The 7,908-nt window shown below is 38.4% G+C and overlaps 1 pseudogene; it reads left to right on the top strand.

Moving 5' to 3' along the window:
• The first annotated feature begins 3,122 nt into the window (after positions 1-3,122).
• LOC101644992 lies at positions 3,123-7,274 on the top strand (annotated as a pseudogene).
• Positions 7,275-7,908: the final 634 nt, after the last annotated feature.

The following is a 7,908-nucleotide window of genomic DNA, read 5'->3' as shown; positions in this document are numbered from 1 at the left end:
AGATGCTGTATCATTTGATAGCCGGGCACCATCTGCTTTCTTCACCACTTTTGCTAATGCCCCCCCCCTTATATTGCATGATATTTTATAAGAATAATCCTCATTACAAGATGAAAAAACCCTCCTTATAGTTAATCATACTTGAGATAACTGAACTTCCATACTTTACCACCTGCACCAAGCTGTTTACATAAGTGTAAAAATTAGGATAAAAATACCTTCCCAAAGGAATGCTGCAATGTTCAAATTAAGTGTATATAGAGCCTAACATCTAGTATGTGTTCAATAAATATTCATTTGTTCCCACTTTCACAGAATAGTTAACACAGTGTTTTACTAATTAAAAATATTGATGAAAAAAATTAAGGGAATATTAATGTTTCTTTATATGTAAAATGTAGACGACTGGTTTCTTTATCTTAAAGCTTTATTCATACCATATCACTGTCATGAACCTAAAAGAAAATCTCTGAGACATGAAGCAAAAATTTAGTACTTTGCAAATAGAGTATGTGCCAATATTTGGGATTTGCTTTCTCTAGTACAGGGGTGGGAAACCATTTTGTCTGCCAAGTATCATTTAGATATTTATAATTTTATTTTCAAGCCATATAAAATGATCAACTTAACAATTAGCCTGCTGTATTTGGTCAAACATTTCATTAACTCACCCTAAGGTGATCTCAGGAGTGCTTTTCTATGGTGAGATCGGCTGTGTTAGCTAGCACACATTCCCCACACCTGTTCTAAAGGTTCTGAGTAAGCGCCAAGTGCATGGAAGCCTATTAACAAGGCAAAATGAAACAACATTCAAAACTGCAAAATCTTTCTAAATCTATTTCATGACAGGAAATACATTCTAGGTAACCCTGGGTTTTTAATGAAATTAAATGATTTTCTTTTAACCAACGGATCACGGGGATAGTAACTAAATCAATGTTGAGGAAATCTGCTTGGAAATGAGCAGAATTTAATGTTTTCAAGCAGGCAATATAGTCTCCCTCAGCTCTGGGTCTAATGGGCTTTTCTCACAGTGTTTTAATCTTCAGTGGGCATTGTTCTCTTCACCAGGGAGAGGATCTGCTTTATACTAAAAGGAAAGTTTAATATTTCAAATGAACTCAGTACCATATTTCTATGCAAACACTCACAACCTACCTTTTGTACCAAGTTAAATAAGAGAAAGGCAGACTCATTGTTGGTGAGACACAGTGGAGTTACTGTTCAGATGGTATAATGATTGGTGGAAATGTGTCCAGTCCCTGAGCCCAGAAAAGAGAATGATCATCAAAAGTAGTTCCAGATGGCCCACAAAAACAGAATGTATAAAGATGCAGGTAGTACAGGTGAAGGGGGAAATTGGATGAATGTAAATATCATGCCTTCACTCCTTTATTCTACTTGACATCTAAAGGTAGCTGGTCAATAATAGCTCATGCTTTTAAAAAGGGCATTAGTAAGATTAAGTTCTTTATAAGTCTAGAGATCATGATAGGCTGTCTCTTACTTTTGTTTGTAATTCAATTGCCAGGATATTTATTTTTAAAGTTAATGGGTTAAAAGTTAATATAAATGTTAATGGGTTAACTATGAAAATAAGAGTATAGAATTTTCCCTTCTTTTTAGAATTGAAAACAGACTTCAATTTTAATCAATAAATATTGTCTTAAAATAAGAAAACAGTCAATTTTGCTTTTAGCATGAACATATATCTATTCCGAAAACATATGCCTACTCCAAAAAAATCTTATATTAACTAAAATTGAAATATAGCTATTTTGCTGCATTAAAACTGTGCACAAAAAAGATTAAAGAACATGATAGACCTCTGATTAAGCTAAAATATCAGATTAAAGTATTAAAAACAATTTTACATATGGTTAAAGAAGAAGGCTGGAAAATATATATTAAAAGTACTCATGATGGTTGCCTTCAAACAGTGGTATCATAGTTGATGTTTTTCAACTTCATATTTCCATTTCCTTGTTTTTGCATAATTTGTTTCCTTTTTCAAAATTTATGTAGACAGTTTAGCATATATTTTCTATTAACTCAGAATATAGAAATATTACATACATATGTATTTCCTTTTCTTAGAATGCATTCCAAGCATCCTATATTTTCTTCTTATCTTTTATCATGCTAAATTGATCTACTCATGGGTGGATGTTCTTATTTTTTATTTTATTTCTGATATTCTCAATGAAAATATTATTTTGAAACAAGAATTCTGATATTTTTCCTATACCCTAAAACAGTGCTTTTGCTATTTCTGGACTTCAAATCAGATGCCTTCATCAAGTTAATTTCAAAGGCTGTAGAAAAACAGCCTTCAAGCCCCGAGCTAACACAGTCGCTGTTACTTTAAGAGTATCATTCCCCCTCCCCCTTCCACCCACATCCTTGTCCTCTCTTTGCACAGCAAGTGCCAAGCAGTGACATCTACTATAGTTACTAGGACAAGATGGTCTCTGCTATAAAGGGGGGTGGGGGTGGGGTCTGGGGAGTCAGAAAGAAAACGGGTAGTGAGGGAGAACAAGCACAAATCCAGCTATGTTCCCAGAGGATGAGTCACTTCCTCACAATAATCCTGAGATGCTGTTTATGGCTTTTCTGCTGATATGAAAGCCAGCTCCATTTCTCAGCAGAGCTGAGGGATGCAGCCACCTCCTGGCTGTCCATTAATCATGAGGGGCTGCTACCAACTATACACAGAATGATAGTTCTGCCTGTGAGTGGCCTTTAGCTGTCTCCAGATCAATGAAATGACCCTGTGTGAAAACTTGGTTTATGAGAGATTGGTTTATTTGTAACTAAACTACTTCCTCCATTATTTGATAAGCTCAAATATTTGCTACTGATAGTTTGAGAGTGTCACATGTATTATCCTATTTCAGTGGTTGCCTAACTCCTTTGGAACTGACTCCATTAACCCTTTGAGGAGAGAAGTAGCTTTGAATAGACCAAAGGTACTTTTTTTTTTCTTTTCTTGTGGCAAAACCAACACTATTCTTTGGACTGTCAGGATTATTTTAGATTGACTATGACATGTGACTCAAAGATAAATCATTCTGTTCCCAAACAGAATACACATGCATGGGGTTCAGCAGAGGTTCTGAAACATGAATCCAAATGAAGGAAGGGTAAAATAATAATAATTGCATTAATAACCATGAGTACAAAGAAGAAGAAAATGTTCTAAAATTGATTGTGGTAATGATTTTACAACTCTCCTTGGTATGACTAAACTATTGAATTGTATGATATGTGGATAAAATCCCAATAAAACTTAAAAAATTTTTAAAACACAGAGGAAGGAAGGTTATCCCAACTTACAAGTATACATATAAGATGTTATACTCATATTAGTAGTTTGGAAATAGTGACCTTCAGACATCTCACCATGATTTTGTCTTACTACCACACAGATCATTTGTTCAGGGTGTGCAGTCTTCCACATCATGTAGCATTCTGTGTCCTGAAACTTCCCCTGTTGGACTCTGAGTTCATTTGCATTTGGCAGAACTTGATTTCCTGTTTCTGCAGAAGCAGAGAGGGGGCTGAAACTCTTTACAGTACTCGCTCAGAGGGTTTTCTGAACATATAAAATTGTTTCTAAGAGTTAAATGAACCAGAAGGAAGTAGGTTTCATTCAAAATGAGAACAAAATACAGGCTTTGTGACATACAACACTTGAAAACTCTAATTTGAAATCTTTCCTCCTACCAGGTTGGGGTTGTTTTTGGTTCTCATCCTTCAGACGGACTATACAGGGCTTTCAGTAAATCTAGAAGAGGCTAAGGAAATAACCACTTAAGTGTGGCAAAATGTTCCAGCCTTACAGAGATTTTCCCTAAATCATTAGAGCCACTGAAATGCTTTCCACAGGCCAAGTGCACAGTTTCTCCATCACATTTTCCATACTTCTCCAACCATCTTTGCTTCCAAGTACTGTCCACGTGTATTTTCTAAGAAAGCAATCACTTGGAGTTGAAAACGTAAACAGAGCACTCCTTGACTGGTCATCGAAAAACAGAAAGTAAATGAATTTTTCTCTTAACCCTATTCAAGGAGCTCAGCATGTAAACACTTCTCTCTCTGTCTCTGTCTCTCTCTCTCTCTCTCACACACACACACACACAGGAATCAGGGCACACACACACAGAGGAATCGGGGCACACACACACACACACACACACACACACACACACACACACACACAGAGGAATCGGGGCTTTAAGCATCTATGCTTCCAGAGCACATAGAAAGGAGCTTGGAGAAGAGCTGAATCTGCACCATGATGGTGAATGGCAGGGGGTTAAGGGTTAATTGCATCTGTCAGGCCCATTTCTCAGCAGGTGGCCTCCCTGTGCCACTGCCCTAACTGCCCATCAGTGAAACAAATACAGACTCTGAGTGGTGGCCTGAATTGTCATCTGCAGCGGTTTGGTTTGGTATTCAGAGTCAACTAGTAGACTGAATAGACGTTTTTTGGTTTGCTATCACTTTGCTTCTTCTTGCTTTGCTTGATTTTTTGTTTGAAAACTTGATCCTTGCAGACTTTGTATGGTAGCAGGTGAGGGGATGGGAAGAATGGATGGAAAGGGAATAGAATTGGGCTCAGAGACCTGGGTTCATTGTACCTCCCACCTTTACTAACAACATAACCTCCAGTAGGTAACTTAAAGTCCATGTCCTGATTTTATTTTCTTTAAAAGAGCACAGCTCCGTTGACTTTTATGCCTATCATGAAAATTAAATGAGATATATCAGATAAAATGATTTTATAAATTAGAGAGCCCTGTTTGCTGTTGTGAGATGAAAGAGGAAAACATCAATCTACTCATCTCATTCCAATTCATAATTTAAAAAGAAAAATATACTCCAGAATTTGAGTTTAATCTTCATTGATTTGGATTATTAACTAGAAAAGAAATAACTTTTCATAACACTTTTTGCCATGTACACAAGATACAGTGGTGCGAACCAAGAAGAGAACATAACAGATCAGCAAAAGAAACAAAGCAAAGCCGCAAAACCTGAGGAGCCCCCAAAATAGACTTCAGGTCAGGAGGGGAAGTTCCCAGAACCCCCAGGACCAGTGGGAGATAGTCACAAAGTTCAGCATACAGACCTGGAATTCTGTATGCTTTTTCGGTTTTGTTTGTTTAGGGGTGTGTGTGTGTGTGTGTGTAGTTTTCTTATTTTTCTCTTTTTAGTCAATATTTTGTTTTCTTTATTTTTGTCTCCTTTATTGTTGTTTTGTCTACCTATATAAGATAGTCATTGTAAGCAATCCTGAGGAGAAAGCAACAAGACCTATGATTCCAGAGGGACTGGGGAGAGAAGGAGAGGGGGGAGGGGGGGGGAGGTGAGCAAACAACTCCTAGACCTGGGACTAACTAGGGAATTAGAAGCAACATGAGGAGGATGTAGAGATCCCCGTGGTGTTGGAGCAACAACAATCGAGTTGAGAGGAATTACTAAGAGGTAGAAGAAGGATGAGCATGATGGTGGGGCAGCAAGTAGGTAAAAGGAAACAGGAAAGATTTAGGAAGCAAAGCTGTGGATAGAGGTATAAACATAGGTGTGCACTTATGTAAATATATTAATTCATAGAAATAGAGGTATTTGCCTATGTACGTATGTTTATATGGCAATATGCTGAGGAGGTGGACAAACTTTGGGCCTCTGCTCAAGCACTCCCTTAATTCTATGATGCTGGCATTCTATGATGCTTACCCTCCTGACATGATCACTGAAGACAAAATGGATACATAAGCAAATGTGTTGAAGAAAGCTGATGGTGCCCAGCTATCAAAAGATCTGGGGTCTTAAAGGCTTAAAGTTAAACAAACTCCCATCTAGCAGAGAAGCAACAAGCCCACGTGGAAGAAACACACCAGCCTATGCAATCATGAAGTGTCAATAGAATCAGGTAACAGGTACCAGAAGACCCAAAACTACAAAAAACATATTGTTGAGAATGAGGGGGGTCGGAACATGGACCACAAACCCACCTGTAGATAACAGGACATCACAGAAGAGTCACAAGGAAGGGATGAGGTAACCAGGGCACAGTATAGCATAGATGAAACAATATTCCTTTGGTTCTTTGAAGCTTCCTCACCCTCCACCATCATAACCCCAGTCCTGTCTTTCATTTATGGCTAGACCAGAGCATGTACACTGGTACAGATAAGAGCTCGTGACACATGGAATCCAAGTCAGGAACCCCTCAGGAAGAAAAATGGTAGTAGCGATACCAGGAGAGTAGGGGAAAGGTAAGGGAAAGAGGGGAGGACGGGGGAATCAAGTGCAATGATTGATACTTAAACCACCCCCCAAAGAGAGATAAACAACAGAAACATGGGTGAAGGGAGGCTGTGGTTGATATAATAATAATTTATAATTTATCAAGGAGTCATGAGGGGGCTGGGGGAGGGAGGGATAAAAAGAGGAACTGATACCAAGGGCTCAAATAAAAAGTAAATGTTTAGAAAATGGTGATGGCAACATATGTTCAAATATGCTTAATATAAATGATGTATGGAATGTTATAAGAGCTCTAAGAGCCCACAATAAAAAAGATTTTTTTTTTTTAAAGAAGGAAAAGTTTTCATCAGATGCCACCAAGATAGTGTTCAGGCACGTCATGGAGGTGGTCCAGGTGATCCACATTTCCTTTGGACTTCATGCTGAGAAGCTGGTTTAGACTGTAAACGGGATTGCTCAGAACAGGGGTCTGGTTGATGGACATTGCCCTGGAGTCAATAGGCAGGCTATGCCTTTCAAATGCGTGCAGCTCACGGACTGCATTCTCAGCTTCCTGTGCAGAGCCTGGCAGAAGCATGTCCAACAAGCCTGGAAGAAGGCAGACATCAGTATAAAATGAGCAGCCGCAAGATGGGCCAAAAAGATTGAAGCCGGAGAACAGAAAGCCAAGATGACAGATTTTGATCATTATAAAGTCATGAAGGCAAAGGAAACGAGGAACAAGCTAATAAAACACAAGGTTGAGAAGCTTCAAAGGGTGGCTCTTCAGAAAGCTTCTCCCACAAAATCAAGTGCTGTTAAGGGAACTGCGAGTACCAACTGCAGTGCAGGTCACAAAAAAGAACGTGACCTCTGCAGGCAGGAAAGTTCTTGCCCAGAAAGAGAAAACCACTGACCTGAAGGCCGGGCCTCCAAAGGCACAGAAGAGCCTGAAAGCTGCAGCCCAGGACACGCTGCTCTGCAGGCAAACAGCAAGACATCATGCAATGCTGTTGTAAATGAACTAACGTTTCTATGTGCTAGGCCGGGGAAAAAGGAAAGAAAAGAGTAGACAATAAAATATGTTCGCATGTGTGTGTGCACATGTTTATATGCATAATACACTAATACATTAAATAACCTTGGATGAATCCTTGAAAAACTGTGCACTATTATTATGTAATGAATTTATTTTCAAGGTAACATTTTAATAGATGTCTACATTAAAGACATACCCTATTTCTTCTCTTTAGCCAGTGAGTGACAGGTTCTAAGACAGAAGACTAGACAAGATTTAAATATCGAGGCTATGTTGGGGAAAAAGTCCTCGATAGAATCTCTGGAACTAACTTTCTGTTGCTACCGCCAGAAGTGGCAAAAATAACCTGGGTGGTTTACTCTCCTCAAATTATGTCTTTTATTTTACACCCTACTTTGCGCAGTTTATTATGTGACCCATTCCACCATATTATTTTCTATAACTCAACACATTAAGTGAGTTCAATAACACAAACAATGTATCCTGGATTGTAAAAATCCTTGAGCGTGTAAACAAGCAATATACCACTATAGTTAATTTCTTCCACCAGGTCTTATTACTGAGATTGATAGAACTCAGTCTTAAGACTCTGTTTTCCCTTCATTTATTTAGTT

Source organism: Echinops telfairi, unplaced genomic scaffold (genome assembly GCF_000313985.2).
Source record: "Echinops telfairi isolate 266 unplaced genomic scaffold, ASM31398v2 ScPeMD7_7467;HRSCAF=8505_0, whole genome shotgun sequence".
Lineage (NCBI taxonomy): Eukaryota > Metazoa > Chordata > Mammalia > Afrosoricida > Tenrecidae > Echinops > Echinops telfairi.
This window is presented reverse-complemented; position numbering and strand designations above follow the sequence as displayed.